We start from the raw sequence: 26,091 nt of genomic DNA, 5'->3' as shown, positions 1-26,091 counted from the left end.
TTTTTTTTTTATCCCTACCACCTCACTCTTGCTAGTTCTTTCTTCCACTCACAGCATTGTATCTTTGGTAGTGACATATGCATATGTAACACCTGCATAATCATCTCTGATAATCAATATTTTAAGAAGTTAATTAACTCTTAAGAATTAATTGAAAACAGTAGAGTTCATTGAGAGCAGTCCATGGAAAAAAGGGTGGGAGTGAGCAATTCTGAGTTGCTTCAATACCTCTTAGAGAGTTTCTTAAAGAAAAATACATCTTTGTGTAAGGTGTTAGAACTTAAAATAGCAAAGTATGGGAAAAGGAAGAAAATTGTTAACTAAGAAGAACGCCCAAAGATCTCATACAAAAAGGATTCCCTGAATTATTCCACGTACAATTGTAAATGTTTTCCAGAGTACGTATCTCAGACAGAAATAAATAACCTTATAAAGGACAAAAGATAATCAAAGTTAAAAAGCAATGCAGATATTCAAAAGAAGGGTACAGATAAGTATTTGGGAAAATAATGATGAACAAGGAGTTCATTCTTGAAATTAATAAATAAAATGGGAATATCTGAAAGCTGAGGGGTTCTTCAACTGATGAGGAAAAATAACAGCAGTAGTAAGAGAGCTTTCAGCCACATAAATATAAAGAGATAATGTAGGAACATGAGGCATACACACTCCAAATGCAGTTGGTGTTCATAAGGCTAAAGAAATTTTACAAACAAAAGAAAAAGTGCAAATTTATTTGAAGTTATGGTGAGAACAGTAATGCTCATGTGGATAGTTGTAGATAATCTTAAGATACTCTGGTATAAACAATATTTAGAATGCTAATTGATTGAAATCTAACCTAAGAGAATTGGAAAAATGAAACTGAAAACGCAGTAGTAATAATTTCATTTATATTGTTAAGGGAATTAAACACCAAGCTTTTGAAATACTGTGACATGAAGATACTCTGGAAAAAAACCTTCCTAATGCAAAACCAAAGAAAATTTTGTAAAGGATACAGTAATAAATGCAAGTTAAACTAAAATTCACCATAGTTTTATCAAAGGTAATTTCTACTGAATAAACTGTCTGTTAAGATAGCTAATTTATTTTTTAAAAAGCAAATTCTTAATATAGCTAGGTTTAAGAAAATGTATCTGATTTAATTTCCACAAGTAATCACTGAAGTAGAAACAATGGGATGCACAGAGTTTTTGGTGAATAAAAATCTGATTAAAAGACAAATTAATATTAAAAGAAAGAATGAGGGTGTATGACTGGTTGTTTTCTTTCTATGATGTTTTTTTGGATACTGACAGTAAAATATTTTCATGAATGAGTTTGACAACGTAGACGGCATCAGCACAATCATTATGGGAGAATACAAGTTTATCATAGTATAATTTTATGGGATGAAGTGTTAGCAGTGATACTCTAATCATATACGTTAGGCCAGATAACAAACTTTGCTTTAAGTAAAAGTTGTTTATTAATTAAGTATGATGGAAGAAGAACAAACTTGAATGAGAAAGATGACTGCTAAACCTCAGTCATAGAGAAAGCTAGCAGTTTTGCAGAATATACTTTCAGGAGAAATGTTACTCCAAGCCCTATACAATTGTTATAAAAGGCTGCTAGTAAGAGGACAGTTAGAATATAGTAATACTGTGTTAAGCAATTTGTATTTAAAGCAAACTAAATAAAATCCTCTGAGACTGGAAGAGAAGCAGAAGACAACTTCTTGTATAACTAGAGGAAATGGAGAACTTATCATATATAAAGAGATTAAAGGGAATTGGTTTGTTCAGCCTAGCAAAAGAAAAGTTGAGAAGGGTATGATTATTTTTCATAAATACATTCTGAAAATAAATGTGAAAGCATAAATATTGAAGGATAGTACTTGCAGAAAATTAAATGGGTACAAATGTATAAATTTAAACTAGAAATTAGAAATAGTTTTCTTATAAAAAAAAGAAGATTTAGAAAAGCTTATACAGCAATGAAAGAATCTAAATTACTTCTAAACCTGATGAAGCTGGAGAATTCATGGAAGGCATTTGCAATATGACAGGAATGATTTTGAAGTAAAAAAGTAAATATTTTTAGAGTTTCTTTTTCATTAGTTTTGCTTCACTGAAAATAATTTTGTTCTACTCAATATACTTGTTGTTTTAACAAAAAAGATCCAAACAGAACCCATTTATGTAAGGACATTTCTAGTGCCTTCTTTCAAACTGTCCTAAAAAGTCATTCTGTTATTTCATCTCTAAATAGTGGATAAAGAAAATAACCACAATTCCAATTAAAAATCCCATTAAGATATGGATATGCCTGGATATGCCTGAATAACTACATTTATTGTGAGGGTTTTTTTTCTTTATTCCTTAGTTATTCCTCTATATTACTGCCTGCCTTCAGTCTTCTGTCGCAAAGACAATGTTCTTCAACTGGAATCAGGTACACAAATAAAGCTTCGAAACAGAGACTGTTGAATATAGTTTAAAAAAAAAGCACGAAAATTGTAGTATGGTACTTTATCGTGCGGGGAAATTTAAAGATATGGGAAACTGTTTCAGTGATGCTAGATCGTTCTTTTGCATGAGAGCTTTTGGTAGGAGAAAGTAGAATGATTCAAAAACCCAAATAAACTCCAAAAGAGAAAACTGCATAAAATGTGAGACTTGAATTACATTCATAGGCACCACAGTACTACAACTTCTATGTGCCAGATATCTAAAGGAATATTTTTGAATTTAGGGGTAAAAAAGAATGGAAAAGGTAGGTTAGCTCTACAGGACAAAGATGACAATATCTTGAAATGTACAAAATGCTTGCATATACATATATACATTAGAGGAGATTGGTTATGAATATTCAGATTATAGGTATCATTGAGGATTTACTTTGCATTCCTTAACTTGACACTTCTAAAGCATTTTCACATATAATTTTTAGGAGAAACATAAGTAATGGGAGTAACATTCAGGAGTAACTGGTAGTTCTGTGTATTTAAATTTTGACCATTAATATCTAAGGCTGTCTAAGCTGCACTGCTTAAAACCAGACATTAGATGACTTGTATCTGTGGTATAGATGACAAAATATAAATAAAATACTACATAAAATCTAAGATGAGATTTTCAGCTATTATGAGTGTTTCTTGGAAAGGAAAGAAAGAGGGAAGTGAGCAGGTATAGTATTTTACCCCAAAATAAGATTGCATCCAGAAACAAAGAGTAAGAAACTAAATGGTCTTTTTGACTACTGATGTAGTGATGAATTTTGATCAGGGATTCGTGAGGATATAATTTAAGTGAGAGGTCCACCTTTGCTGAACTCATTCAAGGGCTGGGACCTTAATTTGTTTCATGAGGTCTTCCTGTGCATGTACTTGGAATGTTAAAACAATATAAGCTTAATACTTCTTTTTAAGCATACAAGTCTGACTACACTTACATAATCATTGTGAGTCCTTTCTGCAATTCAGTACATAAGGGAATGGGTCACAGTGCCTGAACCTGACACTTTGGTACAACGCAGTTTCAGAGACTTCTGTCAGATGTGCTATCAGTCAGTTTCCCTATTAGAGCTGAGTTCTAAATACACATACAGCTTTTAAGCAATTCTCAATCAGGACGCAAACCCTTGCAATCAAATGTATGATATATCCTGTCAGTAAAGAAGGTAGTCTCTGAGTACAAAATAGTAGATATCCATGATATTGCCTAGTGTATGCAAATTGGGAATCAGTAGAGTGTTTGCTAAAATAAGGAATATTGGCTTATTTTTTCTGATGCAAATGAATGTTCTGCTAAGTGAAAATGAAATCCATAGTATGATTGACAAAAATATATGGAAACTAAGAGGTTAATTCACAAGATGATAAAAGTTGGAGCATCTCTTTTATCACTAAAGGGAAGGATCTGGATTTGTTCCTCTGGCAGAAGAGAAGACTCTGGGAAGACCTTATTGTGGCCTTCCAGTAATTAAAAATCTTATGAGCAGGAGGGAAACAGATGTATACAGAACAAGCAAGAATGACTTTAAACAAAAAGAGGGGAGATTTAGATTAGAAGTTAGGTGGAAATTTTTTCACTCAGAGTGAAGTGAGGCACTGCCACAGGCTGTCCAGAGAAGCTATGGATGTCCCACCCCTTGGAGGTGTTCAAGGCCAGGATGAATGGGGCCCTGGGCAGCCCATTCTAAGATATAGGCATCTTTAATGGTCCTTTCTTCTTCTTCTGCCCCTCGAATACAGTTTTTGTTTATCTGGTAGAGAATATAAATTTGCTATTACTGACTGGAAAATATGCTTCCGGATACTTTAAATGTGTAAAGTTCTTTGGAGAGAATGGCATGTTAGAAAATCTGACAACATGGAATTTTGAAATTTTAGAATTTTGAAAGTATTAACTGTGGATATCTTTACAGTAAGCTGTATTACTTTGAAACACTGTGAATCTTGGAGTTTTGCTTTGCAGGAATCCACACTAGCACATCACAAGTGGTGACAGTGATGTGAAAGACAAGTCATATTCTAGACAGTCATGCAGATTTTTAAAAGGGCAGCATGCAGGCTCTTGTTCATTGTGGTAACTGTGTTGAAAAAACAGTCTTTTGTAGCTGAGTATGGGCTCTATCAACTAGTGTTTTTGTGCTTTTTCTATCTGCTGTATTTTCCATGGAAATAAATAGGAAGCTTTACTTTTGGAGACAACTATATATACTGTAAATGCATTATATGTCTTCTATGTGAAAGCTGAAATATGTTTTAGTTTAACTAAAATGTTTTGTGGATTTTTGTTGTAACAAGAAAGAGCCCAGGCTGGCATGAAACAAGGACATTAAATTATTTAGATAAAAAATTAGAACTGAATAGAGATTTTAAAAAGTCTAGGTAAGGTTAGGGACAAAAAGTCTTAGGAGGATAAGTAAATACTTACACTTACATGTGAGCTATCAAAAAGAAACCTAAACAAGACTACTAGTCTTGTTTCAGAAATCTATGTGGTCGTGATGTAAATAAATCCTTGTCTATTAGTTTTTGGGCTCTAGGAGGTGCTCTAAGGAATCCTTGATAACTTACCCAACTTACAGTATCATTAGCCTCTTTAGTGTAGTCATTATCATCGTAATTTCTATCTTCCGTAACAGCAAAGCCTGAAGAATTTGCCATCATGTCATTGGGCATCCCATTTTTTTGATTCTTGGATTGCTTTGAAACAATGTGATTCTCAGCTACTATTCTCCAAGGAGCCTATTTAAAAAGCAGAGCACAGGAGGAGTACTGTTGTTGGCAACTCTCATGGCTTACACAGATGGTCTACTATACTCAGAGCCTACTGGGATTTTAAAAGTTGCTTTCAATTCTACATGCAGAATATTAAAGTAAGGAAGTGTCAATCACAGATGTGCAGATTTGCAAAATCTGACTAGCTTCCTAGGTAGTAACCATTCAAGTATCCAAAAAAGCCCAATAACTAATAGACAAGGATTTATTTACACCATGACCACATAGATTTCTGAAAAAGAGTAAATAACAGAGACATCTAAGCTTTAGAAATGAGATGGGCATCCTGAGCCTACAAGCTGCAATCTTGTGCTGAGTTAATAGACATCTAAACATCATCTAAGTAAACAACAGTGGTAACTTTTATTACAGTTACTACAAGATGACAATGTGAAAGCATATCTAGACTGTGTAAAATTTGTTCTTCTGCATATTGCTTTAGAGGATCAGCATCTCATGCATGGTGCTACACATGCAGTGTAGATCCATTGTAAAGCTCTTTTATGCATGTCAAACATCCAGTGCTCTCAGAATTCACAGAATCGTTTGTGTTTACTGCTATCTATATAGAAAATATTGGGGAGCCATGCACATTTTTATGAGTGCAGGCTCTAATTCATTGCTGATGAAAATACATAGCTAATGGTGGTGAATATGCTGAAGAATGAGCTCTATCAAATAACGTTATTGTGCACTTTGTATCTGCTGTGGTTTTGGTTTCCATGGAAATAAATAGAAGGCATTACTTTTGGAAAGACCTAACTACATATATAGAAAGGCAGAGCCACTGAGTTATGCATTTTAATTATCATTTCTAAGAAACTGTTCTCATTTGAACTTGTAATAAATGAAGGCTATATCAGCAGGATTAGAAACACAACCCCTCACCCTGGAATAGGATTAGCTACATATCTAGAAGTTCTTTCATTTCCAGGGAATGGATTTCTACAACTTGTAGATGTTCCTACACTGAAACAATTTTACATTGGGAAAATGTTCGTTTTTTCAATAATATTAACACTTCTGCATCAATTTGATTGCATTTAAAAATATATATATATATTTTGTTTTATTATATTGGTTTATTACACGAGACTTGTACTATGAATTCTTAATTCAGATATAGTATTAAAAAAAATGATATGGTGAACTCAAAAATCACCTTTTGTCTTTCTTTGTAGCCTCACTGAAGGAAAATTTTCATTAGAAGGAAACATATTTTGGCATATTTGAAGGGGGAGTCATTTGCTGTTTTAATTTGTTTTATCCCAGTTTAGGGCACAACAACATCAAACTGTTTATGAGAAATTCTGTTGTTTGACCTGCTCTGTTAGTCAAGGAGTAAAAGAATGCTCTAAGGGAATGGTGATTGTGGAGCCAGTTCTTTCCCTCCTGTCTTTGTAATATGTACTTAGCCATTGCATATTAGCAGCAATGTGTGATGTCAGTAAAAGCAGCTGACTGATTAAATGCTACTTGCTGAAGAAACTTGGGCCCTGGGCTATGATTTGTGAGGCAATAGTCATCATAGTTATACAACAATGTCCACTGTAACTTGGAGAGCATGTATAACATTTCTAAAAGTAAGGAGAGGAGGAATGTATGCTTCATTAATATCTACTTGATAAAATCTCAGAATATATATATGTATACATATTTGATATATCTCACCTTGTTACCCTCAAAATGTTCCTAGTTGGATGTAGCTCCAACTACTCTCTGACTTAATGGGGTAAAGCTATATTTCAAAGCTATAGTGTCATCAGAGAGTTGTTTATTTCACTTGAACTGATATAAAACCACTCCAGTGTCATCTAAAATATAAAAAATAGATGGAGTGTCAAGTTTTTTTTTAAAAAAAAAGAACACGGCCATATCTTGTAACTTGGAAACTGCCATTTTGGATGCTGGTGCTTTAAATATGTGGCACATCTCTTATTTTGCTCGGTTACAGTGGGAATTTTCTGATTATTATAGGCATTAGTTAATTACCTCTATAATTTTCATGTGTGGATTTAAATTTAGTTTTATTGTTTTGGCTTTCTTCCCTGAAGCAGATTGTTGGACCCACTGGGCCAGGTAGCACTGTGGCTTTTCTGTTTCCCCAAATATGTCTCAGTGAATCTCCTCCTAGGGGAAATAGGTCTAAATCAGGCTCTGGTCAGTCTTTACCCTACTTCAATTTTCTATTTTCTGAGAGTCCAGAGAACTTAAGACCAGCAGATTTCCTATTGCTTTGTTGAAAACTCAGTGAGACTGCAATAATCAGGAGATGATTCATGAATACCAATTTGTACTTTTCAGTGCATATGATTTTTCATTCCAGGAGAAAACGATAGCGTCATCAGACCCCAAACCCTGATATTCAGCCACAGCAGACGTAAGCACACAACTAGGCTGCATGCTTTCTGTGTCTATCTCGTGATGTTAGTGAAGGAAGGTAGGCATCTCAAAGTAACAAGCCTATGAGTTAAAGCTTTAAGTTGATGCTTTATACTTGCAAACAGCAAGTGAATTTAAGTGTCACAATTCATTGTTATGGTGTCATCAAAAACTTCTTTGTTTCTGTGATGTCAGATGGCCTACACCTTATATGCGTACCAATGAACTAGGTGCAGAAGCATAACAGAATGGTAGTGCTACAGGATGAAAACACTGTATTTCTCTGTCCCATACTATCCCTATATAACTAAAGACATTTAGACATTATGTGTTGTCGATCTTTTTTCAGCCTGCATAATTTTTGGAGACTTGAAACACCTATATGATATTTCGTATGATATCCTGAAGTCTGATTCCTAGGTTCAAAACATCACAACACAGCTTTTTGTTTAAACAAACAAGCAAACCACAACTGTTTTGAAATAACTGTTAGAGTAACTCCCAGAGGTGTGGCACTTCAGAATCACTGAAGCTATGATACAGCAGCACAAATGTCTGAGTCCAGTGGTTCTGCTTTTGTCCTTGCTGAGTGTGGCTCATGGCAGCCAGAATGATCTTACACTGGCAATGAAAAGTCCTGGTTATGACTTCCCTGAGAAGTAAATTGCACAAGAAAGACTTAAGAGTAATCTTTCTTTATGTAAAATGTGGAGGAAAAAAGTGAGAATATCTAATTTGGAAAAAGACAAAAACAAAAATAAATCTTCTTAATGCTTTCATGAGTTCTACAACAAAACTCTCACTGATTTCAGTTGGAATCTTGTTTGTATATGGTGTGAGTCTGCCATCAAATAAATGACAAATTCAAAGACACTTCCTGTCAGGCAGTCCATAATATACATACTGCCCCCCATGCTCACAGTATTTTCCAGTTTAGTCCTGGAGGTTTTACATTTGTAACTTTTAGAAACATACTTTCTGAAAGAGCCCTGATAACTCATCTGTCATTTGTGTATTCATTCAGCCTTCCTACTTCCTACTAGGAAAAGCCTACTTGCCTTAAGAAAAGATATGCAACGGTTTTATATATGAAACGGTTTTAGATATGAAATTTCTCTCATAAATGTGGTATAATCTAATAATTAATGGATGCCAGAAGACAAGCTAGAAAACTTAAAATCTAACAACTTTTGTCTAAATTATTCTACCTTCTTACTTTCCTTCATCTCAGACTTTGAAATAGGTCTAGCTTTTATTACTAAGTAGATATTAAAATTGCAAATCTCTTTATATTGAAACTCTATTTCTTCTTTTACTTGTCTCTGTCCATATAATGTAGCATCAACATGAAGTGAATGTAGCGTAATTTATTACCAATTTAATGTTTCTTCACAGTGTAAGAATAACTTAGAATGGTACGGGTATCATTCCAGAATCTTGCTACATAGAAATTAAATTTGGGCTGAAAATAATAGTACTAATAATACTTAAATATTCATTTATAAATGTATTTATATATGATTTTTGGTCACATATCTTGGGAAGTGCATTGTTGATACTATGAAAAATGCAACATTTTTTCTTGGCAAAGAAAATGAAGTGAGTTATTTGGTTCATGTCAAATATTCAACTTACAAGAAATAGAATGTTTTATTTTTTTTAACTGAAGGCAATTGATTTTAATTATACTTATAAATTATTTTGTGTAAAAATGTTAAAATTAAAAAAAATATTTTAAAATGTATTTTACCTCTACTATCTTTTTTGGAATCTCATTTCGTTTGGTTTATTTTCTCTTTTCTTTCTGCCCTTTTTTTTTAATGTACTTTTTCCTATGTGGGAATCATCATGCTAATTCTGCTGAGGAGATAACAAATAGTAAAATGATAGACATGGGTAACTGTTGGAAAGATTACCTATACAACTATCCTTGGATAAAATAATAAACTAGCGTTAATCAGGTGGATTTGCAATTGACATTGTACTTTTGACTTTTCAAGACAATGCTGAATGAAATGGTGAACTGCTAACCCATTTCTTCTACAAAAATAGAGCAAATGCAGATACCAAATAATTAAAAGAATACATAAATAAGCTGAAGAAATAGTTTCGGAATCCAGTAAACAAATGTAAGCTATTGCAAGAAAAGTAGATAAAAAAGTGAAAGTTATTTTGTAGCTTGTTTTCAGTAAGGTTATTTCATTATTACAATTCTGTTTACTAAGCGTAATTATTTTTATCTTTAAAAGTTTGGACTTCTACCCATTTTATACTTAAATTATTATTCTCACTGGAAAATTGAGTTTTCTTTTTTCAACCTTATCTTTTTTCTTTTTCTTTTCTTTTTTCAAGCCTTATGTATTTGAATTCAAGGAGGATCTTGATTTGTGTTGTGTTTCTTCCTGTTGGTTTTTTGGTTCTTTTTTTAGTAAATCCTTTTAAAACAGAATAATAGTTGTAATTTTTTAATGATAACTTAATACTTAGGTATTGTAGATGTAATAACAGTGGATTAAAATGTATGTGGAAATAACAAAATATTGTTTTATCAGACATTTCTTTCTCATTGTGCATTTTCCAGGGCCCAAAGATAATCATTTATGATCCACTCAGTTGTATTCATTCTGAATGTATCACAAATCAATACTGGAACCTGGACATATTTATTCTACATGAAATGAATGTAAGACTCAGATCCATATTAAAAAAAGAAAGAAAAAAATTCAAAAAGAAAATTGATGCATATAAACTATATTTAGTATAGACCTAATGTAATTCTCAGTTGCGGAATTGATTTGATCTCCTTATTATGGGAAGAAATTGGACTCTGAGATATTATCAACAGCTTCTAACTCCAATCTGATTACTGCTATAATCCTGACAGTGACTGATTCTGAGTAATTATCTTAGAAGCAGAATTAGATTAAAAAACAATATTCCAGATTATAGAAGATTCCAGTCCTTTCACGTAATTGGTTCTGTCTGAAAAGGCATGATGCTATAACATTTGAATAATTTAGAGTAAATTATTCACAGACAAAATGTTTGAATGTATTTTAATAGGAAAATAGTTAAACAAGAAACCATAATGTTTTAAGAAACATTACATTGTTAATTAGCAGCCTCAGTGTAGTCAACATTTTCAGTGTGTCATATAACTCCTTAAATAATATTGGGCACTTGCTAAAAGCCCACTGCCACAATAATCAGTCATCAAGTGTTCATAATGATGATTTATGATTACTGATGGTGTCATTATCATCATAATTATAGGCTATGAATAATTTTTTGCTATTGGCATCTGAATCATTTTCAGTGGTAGGCCTTTTCTTTCTGAGTGGAATTGCCATAAAGAATGGGCTTGTGAGGTTGGACATAAACAGAAAAGCTTATTTGAAATTCTTTAGCAATATCTACTTATTATTTTTATTAAATTTGTTTATAGCAGAGATAGCTTGGGACAAAAAGGGAGGAAGCTTCATTGTTTTAATTACTTTAAAGATATTATATCAATAATGAAATTTCCAGTAGACACAATCCTAACAAATCCTAGCAGAAACTTAACAGAATATAGAAAAAAATATATAGTTATTATGTGTTGTGATTTATGCTAACCAGTGTTCTCAGACTTTCTTCCCTTCGTCTTATAGTTATCATTTAAATATGCAGACTCAAAATACTGTAGTCCTGACTTATTGTCATTGGTTTATGGGCTGGTTCGGCCTGTATGGGGACACTCATTTTGGAGACTATTGCTCTTGAGGCTTCCTTGGAGGAAAAGAATGTGTGTTCTAGGCTTTCTCTTTCTATCGGGTAACCTGGGATTTAAGAATAAGCTTTTTGTTCCGTAATGCCATGACGTTGAACTAACGTGATAGAGTTTTGGCAAAGATACAAGAAAAGTTGTTTTGGAGTTGATTCCAGCCAAAATGCAGACAGGTGTAAAGTCAGAAAAGAAAGGAAGAAATTGATTTAGTGGTGTAAAAGCAGAGACATTCAATCACTGCATCACATATGGAAAACTCTAATCATTCCCAATATCCTTGACTTTGATACAGAGCAGACTTCAGACTCTCCCTTTTATTTTCCTTCTTAAGCTAAAAGTAATGGTATCAAAATGTATATGATTGACTATTAATATTAGCATGTTACACTACCACTCTGATGCCTACGCCTGTCCCAAAATTATAAAGTGTAAATGATATGATGTATTGTACGAATGGTACAAGATTAATGATCACTCAATTTGGACACAGTTTAGTAACAAAATCAATTCTTATTAATGGGAGGTGAAAACCGATTGTTGTGCTTCCTAAAATTGGTAAACAAACAAAGTAATGCCAACACATTGAAAACTGAGATCTTTTATCAAGTGCCAGTAGAAACTGACTATTTTCTTGTCCCTCTGATAATCCCACAAAGATTATATATGTTTCAGCCTTTAGTAAAGAAGTTGATCTATTCTTGTTTCTTGAAAATCCTTTGGAATAAAAATACACTGATATATTTAGGATAGGCACATGAAAGCAGTAGATCAGGTTACTGAAACGGTTTTGTCATGAAACTTCAGATTTAAGTCTCTAGAGCAAGAGCACTTGTGTATTCTATATTTTTATGCACTGGAAAAGGTTTCCTTTCTAAATATAGAAACATATTTCATTTTTCTATGGTACTTAAAAAATTTGAAAAAAAAAAAAAGGAGTAGAGCTTTTTGTAGTAAACACCTTGATTAAGCACTAATAGTTTTTGAATACAAAAAAGGTTGCTGTAGGTCACCGGTTGAGCTGGTATAACTTCTCGTGGCTTCTTTGAGAGTGCTTCATGACACAATCCAGTGTCTGAAAGCACTTTTTCTAAAAGAAAAAGAAAAAATAATAATAATCATAATGACCTCTGAAGTTTAAAATGTTGTATTACTCCCTCTACTGTCACATTTGTTTTGTTACTCTTTATTTTAACCATCAGTTTAAGTATTGGTCATTTTGATAATAACTATATCAAGAGCAATTCTCATGCCAATAATAATGTTATGATATTGAGTTGAAGAAGTAGAAAATACTAGCTCAAACAACAACTGAACCTTAGGTTTTTTATCCTAGAAAGAAATTTTCTAGTTGAAAATTTATATGTAATTCATTTACGTGGTTCTTAGTACTATTTTTGACAGTGTTGGTTATATGTCGGAATACACTTAAACACTGCTTGTGGCTGAACAGATTTTGCTGTAGGTGATATATTTATATTAGGTTAAATTTGTTAACGAAGTTTCTTTAGCAGTGAAAATACTGCAGTAACTAACAGAAATTGAGCAATATTTGAGGACAGAAATGAGTGTTGACCTGTAGATAAGTGCAGCTTCACTTTGCATGGATCAGTCAAGTCTACTATAGAAAAAGTTTGCGATATTCTGCTGATGGTTAAGGATTTTGAACACAACTGACTGTGGATTCCAAAGAAATTCAGTGGTTTATTTTATTTAATCAGCTTTATCAGATGAAGCAAAAAGCACTGGGGCGGTGTCCTAGAAGCCAGCATCACAACTAGCTGGACTACAGAGCATTTATAATTACATAAAGCAAGATTCAGAAATTACTGTGGAGTTGTTTGATCTCTTTACACAGAGAAGCATGACGAGAAAGGATAGATTGATGGACTCACGCCTTGTTTTGAACATTGGCAGAAAAAAATGATACAAGGTAAAATATTTGTAACCAATTAACAACATTTGATGACCCTGCAATCATGTGAGAAATCATGCTTACCAAAAAGGCCAATGGCTTACTGGGGTGCATTAAAAAGAGCGTGTCCAGCAGGTCAAAGGAGGTGATCCTCCCCCTCTACTCTGCCCTGGTAAGACCTCATCTGGAGTACTGCGTCCAGTTCTGGGCTCCCCAGTACAAAAAAGACAGGGATCTCTTGGAAAGAGTCCAGCGGAGGGCCACGAAGATGGTGAAGGGCCTGGAGCATCTCCCCTATGAGGAAAGGCTGAGTGAACTGGGTCTGTTCAGCCTTGAGAAAAGAAGACTGAGAGGGGACCTGATCCAGGTCTATAAATATCTAAGGTGTGGGGGGCAGAATGGCGAGGCCAGACTGTTTTCAGTGGTGAGTGGAGACAGGACAAGGGGAAACGGCTGGAAACTGCAGCATAGGAAGTTCCGCACAAACATGCGCAAGAACTTCTTTACAGTGAGGTGACGGAGCACTGGAACAGGCTGCACAGGGAGGTGGTGGAGTCTCCTTCTCTGGAGATGTTCAAGACCTGCCTGGATGCCTACCTGTGCGACCTACTGTAGGGAACCTGCTTTGGCTGGGGGGTTGGACTCGATCTCTGGAGGTCCCTTCCAACTCCTGCAATTCTGTGATTCTGTGATTCTGTGATTTCATCTGGAAAGTTATTGTTCCCTTTTCTTTTTGGCTTTGAAGCCCACAGATGAAAAAGACACACTTATATAAAAATCATAACTATCTGTTACCTATGGATTGCTCTTCCGAATCTTCTGAAAGTTACCCAGAGTGCTACACTTTTGTTTGTGTGACATTGTCATGTATTAACTAAATGATTTCACACTTTTTATGTGCCTTTTTTATGTGCTTTGTTTATGTGTTTATATGCCTTTGACCTTTGCAGAGAGTGTTTGAATCTTTAGCATATGGTTCAGGGGAAGTTGATGAATGCTCTCACCACTGTGTGGGTGATGAAAGACAGAAAAAATATTTCACCCCCTGTGCATGGCAGCCTGAACATCTGAGCTAGCAACCTTCTTACTGCTAATACTGGTCAGCCACAAAGTGCAAGCAGTTCCCTGGAGGAAATAGAGAGACAGAGAAGAACTTTGTGGATGTTTGTGTTTCTCCCGAGGTGATGCTTTAACTGTAATTTTCTTAGCATCCTCACCAACCTGGGGCTTATTGTAGGTATACAAAATAAAGCCTGTTCCTTCATTTCTCAAGTTTAGGGTTCAGCTGCAGTAGATATCTACATCCAAGGAAGAATAGCATCTTGTTCTCTACTTAAGTGAACAGATTATTTTTTCAGGAATGATAGTCTTTTTGGATTCTACATTGCTTTAAAAGACAAATAGACAAACATATTCTTCTAGATTTAAGTGCATAAGATATATAAATATAATTTCTTTTTTTTTTTTTTTAATTTTTTTAATACTGTTTCTGATAGGAACATTTATTTATATTAATAAAACAAATAAATGAATCATCCAAACTGATGAACCTTCCTTCTGTTCAGAAACAACCTGTTACCCTCCCATACCTTTTCAAATTTGTTATTCACAGATAAAAATGCAAGCCTTTTCAGGATATTTATTTTTACTGAATATCAAAATAAACACCTGTAACAAGTGCCAAATTTTATATTATTTAATGTAGCTGAGTTTATAGAAAAAGCAACAGGAAAACTCTTAATATTAAGCCAGTGTATTTTGCTTTCCAGAAAGGACAAAAAGTTATGATTTTCTTATACACATTACTTTTTCTTACATTCTTTACTAGTAAAAACAGGTGCTATTTGACCATCAGTGTCACTATTCTGCTACCTTCTGTAAGTATGTCTCCATCCCTTTATAAAATAGTTCCCCTATCTTTTTGAGCTTATCTTTATTATAATTGAAGTTAACTCACTCTCCACTAATGGATTTATTTTTTACCAGTAGTAAGGGAATACAATTTGAATTATTTCTTTGGAAAACAAAGAAAGTATAAAATCTAAATATTTAAATAAGGTTAATATTTGCCTCTATAATTTTGTTTTAATGAGTGGAATGAAGGCACACAGTACTTCTCTCCATTTTCAAAGCCAGTCATATGAGAGAGAGCTGAACAAAATAGAGCTCTCTACATATATCACAATTCTCTCTTTGCTGCAGCCATTTCTGATATGCTTAGGTGATGCATCCATCCTCATTAGCTATTGTTCTTCTTTATGGGCAGCCTATCTTGAGCAATCAACCATACAAGATCTTACACAAGATAAAAAAATACCCTAGCTTTGTTTCCCTACACACTTCTACATGTCTTCTTGACCCTTCTTCCAATTAATATAACCTTTTCCAGATCCTCAGAGAATTCAACCTATGCATTCATATGTACCAGAATATGTTAATATGTTAAATTATATTTTGATTGGATAAAATTATTCACTTAGAATACAAGTAGAGAAGACGTTCTTATTTAATTTACCTGCCCAAACAAACAAATTCTGATGTACAGTCACAAAATTCAACTATTCTAAAATCAAAACCAAAATATATTATGAATACCACCATCTCTCCCTGATGGGATCCTATAGTGATTATCAATTGCAAATAAATAAATATTTTGTATTTTCTTTTCCTGTATTATGAGAGCTGCTCTGGAAGTATTGTATCCTATTTTATTTTTTTGGCCTATGATGTGAGAGGTGGATGTTGGTGGTGTGGCAGTAGATACTGAACCTTCCCACCAATATTCTGTTACATGTTGTTGCCATGTGACAGATGGCAGCAGATGGGCAAAATAGCATCTGACACGGGAGTGTGTATGAAGCTAAGGTGCGAAACTGAATTCCTCCATGCACAAAAAGTATCACCCACTGACATTCACCAATGCTTGTTGAATGTTTATGAAGACAAAATAGTGGATGTGAGAACAGTGAGGAGGTGGGTGGTGCACTGCAACAGTGGCAACAGAGATGTGAAGGACAAGCCGTGTTCTGGACAGACATGCATATTTTTACAAGTGCAGCATGCAGGCTCTTGTTCATCACTGGCCAAAATGCATAGCTAATGTTGATGACTATGCTGAAAAATAGTATTTTGTAGCTGAGAATATACTCTATCTGATAGTGTTGTGCTCATTGTGTCTGCTGTATTTTCCACGAAAACAAAAAGGAAGCATTACTTTTGGAATGACCTATGTGTATACATACTTAAAACTTCACAGCAAGATTTGGGAATGAGGTTAAGAAGCTACAAACTGCAATGAACACTGATAATCATTTTTTATGAATTGGAAAGGCAAAACTTAGTTATATTACTTGTCTTCCAAAGAAAACTGTCTTCCAGAAAAACACTTAGACGCAGGTACAGATACAGAAAGCATTTGCATTAGTTACTTGCTCAGGAATTTTGTTTTATTTAAGGGTTTATTTTTAGGGTATTTAACATATTTTAAAGATATTTAAGTTAATTTATTTGCAATCACATCACTTTTATAGTAATTCATTATACATTCATGCTTTGGTATTTTAAATAGCTAAGCAGAATTTTCAGAAAACAAGAAAAAAACCCAGCAACTGTGTGAGGCCAATTTCTTAAAAAGTATACTGCTTTTTGGCATATATGTTCAGAATTATCATTTATTTCCAAACTGAGAGTTGCTTTCAGTGCATTTCATTTCTATTTCTGTCATCTGTAATTTTTCTAAAACTAAACTTAATTCTCCTACAGCTGTTTTCTTCTATGTATGAGAGCTTTTACTATTTCTGATATTTTGAGGAAGTATCTTTCTTTTGCTTTTTGTATTTTGGGCACTGGAGTAGAAAATGACTTTCAGTTTTGATCTCTACTCTGTTGCATCAATTTTAGAGCTGGTCTTCCATACATTTCTAGTGAATTTTGCATCATTCCTGCTTTCCATTTCTAATACATGGTAACAGACTTCCTATTTGTCTCAGGGAAAACAAACATATAACAAACATTGTTATAAAAAATTTGTAGATTTCTCTACACTATCACAATCCTGCCTTTATTGAAGAAAGAATATGTAAGAATAAATGGAGTTCCTGATCCTTCTTTTCCACGTGCAGTTTTATAGCTAATCTCAAACTGTTTCAGCATATACATGAATTTTAAACTTGACAAGATGTTACCTACACAATATTTTCTTAATCTTGCTTTAAATTGTGATTAATATTCACATCAGGAAAGATTTTTCTTCTTCTTTTCTTTTTAGAATCCTTACTTTGCACAAGCACAATATCATATGTTTGTGTATGTTCATTTTATATAACAGAGTAGGCTTGTGGGTTTGTGTATTGCTATTCCTGTATCTGCTACTGAAGAATACAGTAGAAACATATCCAGTGAGCCTCTTAAAGTTAATTAGCATGGTACTGGGGGCTCTCTAGGCACAATATTAGAGAGTACCATATAGACTACATTAACCTTCTCTGTAGGATGTTTTTCAGCAAAGTAGGCTTCGATTTCACTCTGTAGCTGTTGCAGCTACTTGGCTCTTACATGTCTGAGTAAGCCAATGAAATTTAGTTTAGATTTCTCTAGTTTGCAGTGTGGAGATGCTGAAAATATGACTGACTACCACTTGGTCCTTAATATAAAGTCCCATGCAATTTTTATTCTGAGAATTTGGATGAAGGCATGAATAATAATAATAATAATAATAATAATAATAATAATAATAAAACAGCACAACTAAGGCTGAATTAAACATCTTATAATTTGCATATGACCTTTTGAAAAATCTCATACTGGTTTACTTCAGACATCTGTGGACCAGACACTATTAGGTACCTTGAAAGTAACAGTTTCTAGTCATAAATTAAAAATGAACACTTTCATTTGCTTAAGTACATATGTACATATGTAATACATATTTTCACTTTCAAAACCATTCTATGATTCTGTGATACAAAGATTGTACATGACAATGTCCTGCCTTACTCTCTCTGCCTTTACCTGTCATGTGACAAATGTGAAGAGAGAAGGTATCAAACGTGAAGAGAGAAGGTATACAGCAGGAGCATAGAAAAGACTTCAGATACTGCAAATCAATGAACTTGGACAGTCCTGTATTTCTTATGTTGATAATACAGTAGAATCTGTCTCCTTGGTTACTTGATTACTAGTGGTACAGTACAAGATGTTAGATCAGTTAGTTAGTTTACATTAACAGAGCCTGTTTTTGTTTAGTAAGTCATTTTCTACCTAATGACTATTCACAAACACTTCTTTAATGAATACACAGAAACCAGTGTATGCTGATGGCTGATCTTGACTTGCCAGTAGCAAAAATGATTTGATGCACATCATCAAAGAGTTCCTCCTTTGAGGAGGAATGATGCTCCCATTTCTAGCCACATCTAATACTTGAATTTTCATAGGGAATGAAATTACATTGACTAAAGTTATGTGGTGCCTGATAATAAATTTATCTAGAGATAAGACTAGTGAAAATTCCTACTGTATTATTGTTGTTGGTCTTCTGCAAATAATGTTTTTTCTCACTTTCTGACATTTAATGTCTTCTCTTACTAAACTCATAAAAATATGCACTAAATTACTCTAATTTGTTTTCTAGCTTCTCTTAGCATTCTTGGACTTGAATTTATATACTCTGATCTATGAGTATTAGCATTGTGCAATTTTCAAATGTTTTAATAATCATTAATAATCATTAACTCTTATCAAGATACTTTCTAATTTCTTCTCTATTCTCCTGGTAAATCCAATTTCTGATATAGGCAAATGTTCATTGATTTCGTTTGTACAGGCTGTGCTTAAGTAATTGTTTAATATCCTTTCTGTTTTCTTATCCTGTCTCTCTCTAATTCTGTGGTAATCACTCTTCCAAAGGTGACTTTTCCTCCTTTATCAACTGCTGTAAGCGAACAGAATATTCAGTCCTTTATGTGTGAAAGCCTTCAAATAACCATCCTTTATTATATCTTTGTTTATGGGTGATATCTTTATTTTTATGTATAACTTCCTGTTCCTATTCAATTGCCAGAAATTAGGCCATTGAAAAATTTTGAAATCACAGAATGGCTGAAGTTGGAAAGGACCTGTGGGGGTTATCTGATACAACTCCTTTACTCAAGCAAGTCATATATAAAAATTATTTTTGTGTTTTTCAAGGTAATGAAGCATAATTCAAACTATGATTTGAAATATTTCAGAAACTGTCTTTCGAACAAAGTATGAAGAATCATCCTATGTGATTCCTGGATTCTGTGATAGTCTTTGCCTGCACCTTAAAATTTGTTTCTAACTTCTTTGAATCTCACATTGATTCTACAGAATTAAATACAATAATATTTAAAGGGGTAGCAATAGCAATAAATTAATATGTAACACCATCACGACATTTTCAGTTTTCCACATTTTAGAGATTGTTGCACCAGCACTAGCTATCCTTAGTCTAGGGAGAAGAATGACTCAGTAGTCAGCACAGGTTTATTGCTCACTTCACTGCTAGTTTGGACAGCGTGAGTTGAACCCCAGGAATGTGTTTAATATGCCTTCTTGTTATCCTTCTGAATATCTGTAAAGTGAGAGCAGGGAGTAAAAACATGTATCTGATTAAAAGTGTAATAAAAAAAAAAATTAATGGATGAAAATTACTTTTTGTTATTGGTATTTTTTGTATGTAAGTTCACTTGACTCCGGCCTGAAAAGGAGACCTTGAGCTGACTGTGAGCTAAGTCTGGATGTCTAAGTCCTAGTGCAGAGGAAGCTGAATGTACTTGGCAGCTCTGACATGGTGGGCTAATAGAGTCTATGCAGTCTAGACTCACTGCATATGCAATGCAGATTCTTCCGACTGTATAAGGGAAATACTGTGCACATAAATTTAAGTCTTTGCTCATATAGTGGTCTTCTATTTTGTTTACTCTTTAAACCTAAATGGGAAGGTCAGCATATCCAGGACTTTTAAAATGATCCTAACACTACCTTTATATTTTTATAAATAGTATGATAATAGTATTACTTAATGCTAGTACATATCCCACAAATGGCCTAAGAGCTTCTATGAAATAGTTAAAAGCAACAGCTTTCAAAAACTCTTAGATATCAAAGTTGTTCTACCTTCAGAATGTTCAATAGAAATGAGAAGTATTCTGTTTGGCTTTGTTTTCCAGTAGTGAAATGTTTGATTCTTGATATTGTGTCTTGGGTGGGTTGTGAAGTCATTTCTCAAGGAGGAATTACTTCCAGTTTATTGTTGCTATTTCAATTAAACCTAAGTTGAATTGAGTTGTCAGTAAAATTGACTGTTATTTTTTTAATTCACCTCTGGACTGTTAAATGCTATTGCTTCAAACACAATACACTGGCTACCGTTGGGTGCTTACAGCTAGGATACATAAACAGAATGGACCAAGGTCATCCCAGCTGTAATTTACTGGAATTCAGCACTGTGGCACCAGGAGTGAATTTGGCTCAGTGTTTTGGCATTAGCAATAAAGGTCATTCCTGCAGTTTGCCCTCACTATAGAAAGTGTGATGAAAAAGTTTTCCATTTTATTTCTCTTTTGATGGTCACATTAAATCTTATTACACTGTTGATACTTACATCACTGAAGAGTGTGTGAGTTTTCTTTATAGGCAAAGCTTTCATCCCTGGACATCCATAAATAACTCTATTCACCACACCTTTTACCATAGCATTTGAGTTATGCTTCAGAGCTGAGGCAAGTATTAATTTGCATATTCTGCAGATGGATTTCTCCTTCATTTTTGTCCACTTCAGAGAAGTTGTCTATTAAGGCGAGCTTTCTACCCCTGGACCCTCCATTCCAATCAGCTCCATCTGCATGTTTTCCCCTGCACTATGCTTTTGATAGGGCACTTATCCAACTTCTCTGATTAAAGTGGATTCACTACTGTAGATACAGAGCACCTGAAAACAGAGGCTGCTGCTTCTGAAAACTCTTTTAAAATTTATTTCTAAAACAGGTGCCACAACAAAAAAGAAAAAGTGTTAACTGCATATTTTTTCAATAAAAGGGTTGGTATTTATGTACTTGGAGAAGTTATGACTTTTATATTATTCAGAACTTCATTGTGATTTGTGTAAGTTACTTTCTGATTAGTTATTGATTATAATCTTGGAGTCAAATGTGCAATATAGTTAGTAAGCAGGACTTCTGCAGATGAAGAGAATTTTTAAATATAATTTTGATGCACATTATACTTTCTATTTATCAAACTTTATCACAAATGGAAGATTTGCAGTAATTCTTTAAGCAGGGAAATTATAGAGTCTAAAATAAAGATCTTGTTTTTCAGTCCCTGAAGGCAAAACAATAAAAAGGCATTCAAAATATGTCTTGGTATCTAAATCAAACTGAAGAAGGCTGGTTAAATCTCATGCATCAACTGTAAAATGCTCACAGTGGCTAATTGCCTCACCATCTCTCACAGCCATTTCTCTCCATCTCACATGGGGGTATACTGACAAACATGCCACCTTGGAGTGTCCCTGATCAAAGAACATCTCCTAGCTTCATGTGGGTGTTAATACTTTCCCATCAAGTCAGCTGGACTTCACGCAAGAGCCTACTCAAAGAGTAGTATATAGGACCAGGTATTTATCCAGTGTGTGTGCTTCTTCAGTGGTGAGAGATAAATGAATTAAGATCTCTACTCTGAATTCTTCAAAAGATTTCTGCTCAATGAGTAAAGGCACAAAAATGAAGAGACACAATGGTGAAAGAAAGGCACAAAGAATTCATGTTGTCTAGCTCCAACACAGTCTGTGGGAAAACTAATAGGTGATGTGGACTGAAACATCGTAGAATGAAATTTATGTTCTTTTGAGAGATCACCAGACTGCTTTTTAGATGTCTCCTCATGCTTAGTACATATTTTTCCTAGCAGCAGACATGGAAGCGATAAATGTGTACTGAATCTGTGGAGGGGCAGGGCTCTCCTGCAGTTAATGAAAATATTTTGATGGGTTTTGACTGAGGACATTCTGTCTCAGTGAGGTAGAAATTCTGCTACCATGAATTTTTGGCAGAAAAAAGTACATTAACTCTGAGAAATATTTGTAATTCAATCTTTTTCATGAGAGATCTTTGAATTAACAGTGAATATTAATTCAAAGATCTCTCAGAACGAGATTAGATAAACTGGCAAAAACAAATTTGTCACATTGAGAAGCCAAGGGAAATCAAGTCCAGTACATTTTTCTGTCATTAACAGCAGCAACATAAAGCTTTCATTGTAAAATATTTTATCAGAATCTTCTTTTTGGATAAAAATAATATTTTTCCTGCTTATATTTTGCATTTTGAATCAACCAAAGCATGACAAGTGAAAGATTTTAAATTGCAGCACTATCCCTAACTCAAATAAACTGTGAATCAATAAAAGAATGTGAATTTATTTGAGACATAACACAAATCTTGGAAATATGACTTAATATTTGTCCAAATATTAATATATTTGTCCAAATATTATAGTTTGTCCAAACGCTTGAACTTGTGGTAAAGAAAAGCAAATGAAATAAGCAAACAAGCAAACAAACAAACAAACAAAAAAACCCACACAAAGCTTAAACCAGTTAACTTTAGTGGTAAAATGTTGTTCAAATTTTGAAATAAAAACTAAGTACTAGCCCTGCTAATAAACAAAAGCTCTAATACTGTGACAAAAGTATGCATAGTTTCAGTGTACACTCCATTGAAGCTCCCAAGCTAGAAGATTTTTAGCTGATATCTTTTACCACTTGATTCATTGCTCTTATTTGATTCAAAATTCTTAGCATGTCTTCACTGAAACGTAGCTATGAAATCATTTGTTGACAATCATAAACCTCTGACTACTAGGTATAGTATCTGCAGGAAAAGCTTTTGAAATTAACTCTTAAACATACAGGAGAAGAAAAGTATATGACAGATGAGTAAATTATTTTGTATACTGAAAAACTCTGAAACATCAGGAGAGAACTATATATGCTTCAGCCGTCATGTTACAGTCATTACAGTACATGGTACTAGTATTAAATGGGGAGGTTGGTGGCCCTGCATGTGGCAGGGGGGTTGGAGATTCATGCTCCCTGAGGTACCTTCCAACCCTGGCCCCCTTATTGGATTTTGAAGGGGTCTCATTAACAGATTTGAAGCTGAATTAGAGTTTTATAGTTCCTTTTTACATTCAAAATCTTAATATCTTTCTTCTTCATGTAACACTTTTTAATTCTAACAGCAACAAACATAGAAAATAAGTAAGTATACAATTGTAAGTATACAATGACTGATAGGATATATGAAGTGAAATGCATATCTTTCATGTCTATGGATTCACTGGTTAGCATTCTTACCTGCATAATAAATTAAAGACTTTTCCGTTTACATATTCACAGTTTAACTATTCAGTTTTCAGTTAAAAGTTTTCTATTATCTCTAGGCTGGTGCTTGGTTTCAGGATGAATGATTTGCAGGCTGAATATCTTTACCCATATTTCTATCAGAACATGTGCTTTTCTCTACATTCTTTTTCATGGGAGTATTTTCAATATACATACAAGTGCAGAGAAAATATGACTAGATGCTTATGTGATGGCTGGGACTGACAACATACTGTCAGGTCTTAGTCACTGGCGCAAGGGATGTGGTTAGCATTCTCTCACTTTACACTTCTGTATATTACATAACATAATGTAATGAAGAAAGCTTATATACACTTAACATTTTAAAAGTCTTCTGAGTTATAAAATCCTAGTTAGTCCTTGAAAATCTAATTTTGGAAATATGTTCATTTAAAAAAAAAATAATTTATTTAAACATTGCTGGAAAGAGGTAGAGATAGACGAAAGTCTGTGAACACAGTTGAAAGGACATTCAAAAACTCTTCCTCAATAATACTATCTTACAAATATATTCTAAAAGTCCTAAGTTAAAAACAAACAAACAAACAAACAAAAAACAACCAAAAACCCACGCACATGGAAGATCTTCCAGAAGACATAATTGTAGACTTATGCTTAATCTACCACTTGTTGCATCAAAGGTGGTAGGCAAAATAACTTCCGAGCTTAAGAAAGCTAGCAGAGTCCTCTTCAGACCCAGATGTGAAATAATAAAATCTTTTGTTGTCTTCATGACTGTATTTGCATGTGACCCTACACACTCTGAAAATTTCCTTTATTAAATGCAGGGAAGAAAATTCTTTTGCCAATCTTGTCTTTTTCACTCAGCACAGACAAACATACACTTTCTCCACAACATTTTTTCATGGAAAACAGAATATCATATACTGTGCATATGTCTTTCTGTTAGGCATACCCAGAGTTAGTAGTAGAGCACTGCCAGTCTGCTAATTGCAAATACATTCCATAGTTGTTTTTTTTTTTAAAGACCAGTAACTTTGATAAAGTAGAGCCATTTTCACCAGACTTGTAAAGTCAAAGCTATATCTCTCTGATAAATTTGATGTCTATACCTTTTCTGTAATAAGAAAGGTATGTGTTTTCCCTCATGCTTAAAGCTGGCAATTGATTATCAGGAAGACAGTAGTTAAACTCAACTACTTTATGCTTGGAAAGGAGTGATATTTTTCTAAATAGCTGAAAATAATCCCTTAGGAAAGGCAATATGAACTTAAAAAAATGTAAGTAAGATATGATACTCTGCAATATAACTTTTTAGTGTTATGATCAAATGCTCATAATGAGCAGTAGCTTAATACTATGGGAAAGATTCTTATCACGCAGAGTCATGGACAGCTAAATAAAACCTCAGCACATCACAACTTCTCACTGAAACAAACTACAAGTATTTGAAGAGATTTTGATACGGTCCCTTTTTTCTGGAGTTCAGGTCACATGATATTTTGGGAAGGAAAACAAACAACAAAGAAGATTTTAAAAAAATAACAACAAAAATAGGGTGCATGCATCTTGTAGTACCCTTTAAGATTGTAGTAAATATTTTGTTTTAGTAAAGGGGAAAGAGAGGGAGAGGGAGAGAAAAAGAGAGGGGTAGTTTCAAAGCCATGATAGATTAGAGAAAGTGTATGAAATTATAATATGAAAAAACAGAATTAGCAGCATAAAAAAAAAAATTGATGTAAAAATAAGAAGTTAAAACAAAAAGGTTTTGAAAAACAGCTTCCTTAGAACTTCTCAAACACAGTAAAAATCTGGCAGCCTGCCAGGGAATTGGTAGCTCATATGCAGTTCAGGATCTAAAATGAGTTCTTAAGGAGGATACGGACACTACAGAAAATCAGAATGAATTATTTGACTCAGTGTTCATTGCAGAGGAGCTTATGACAATGTAGACCGTATTCTCCAGGGGGGATAGGACAAATGGACTACTGCATCTTGTGCTGCCAGTATTTAAAGTTTTAGAAACTATTGATGCAATGAACGTTGATATCTCCATGACTAGACATTTTAGCCCCAACATTATAGAGAAATCACAGTATGAAACAGCCAAAAGAAGAGTTGTAGTTTACAATTTATCTACTGAATCAGCCTTTGTCCTAGGAACAAAGAACTATCATAAACATAATAGCGCACTAAGAAGTCTCGAGAAAATTTAGAGAACTTCAGGATATGATTCTGAGGTTTGTAATGGGCAGATTGGTTGAAACTATGGCAAATATTAGATTCAGTGTAGATAGATAGATAGATAGGTAGGTAGGTAGGTAGATAGATAGATAGATAGATAGATAGATAGATAGATAGATAGATAG

Source organism: Lagopus leucura, unplaced genomic scaffold, assembly GCF_019238085.1.
Source record: "Lagopus leucura isolate 7727_CA_CO unplaced genomic scaffold, USGS_WTPT01 Super-Scaffold_100157, whole genome shotgun sequence".
Taxonomy (NCBI): Eukaryota; Metazoa; Chordata; class Aves; order Galliformes; family Phasianidae; genus Lagopus; species Lagopus leucura.
Note: the sequence above shows the minus strand (reverse complement) of the source record.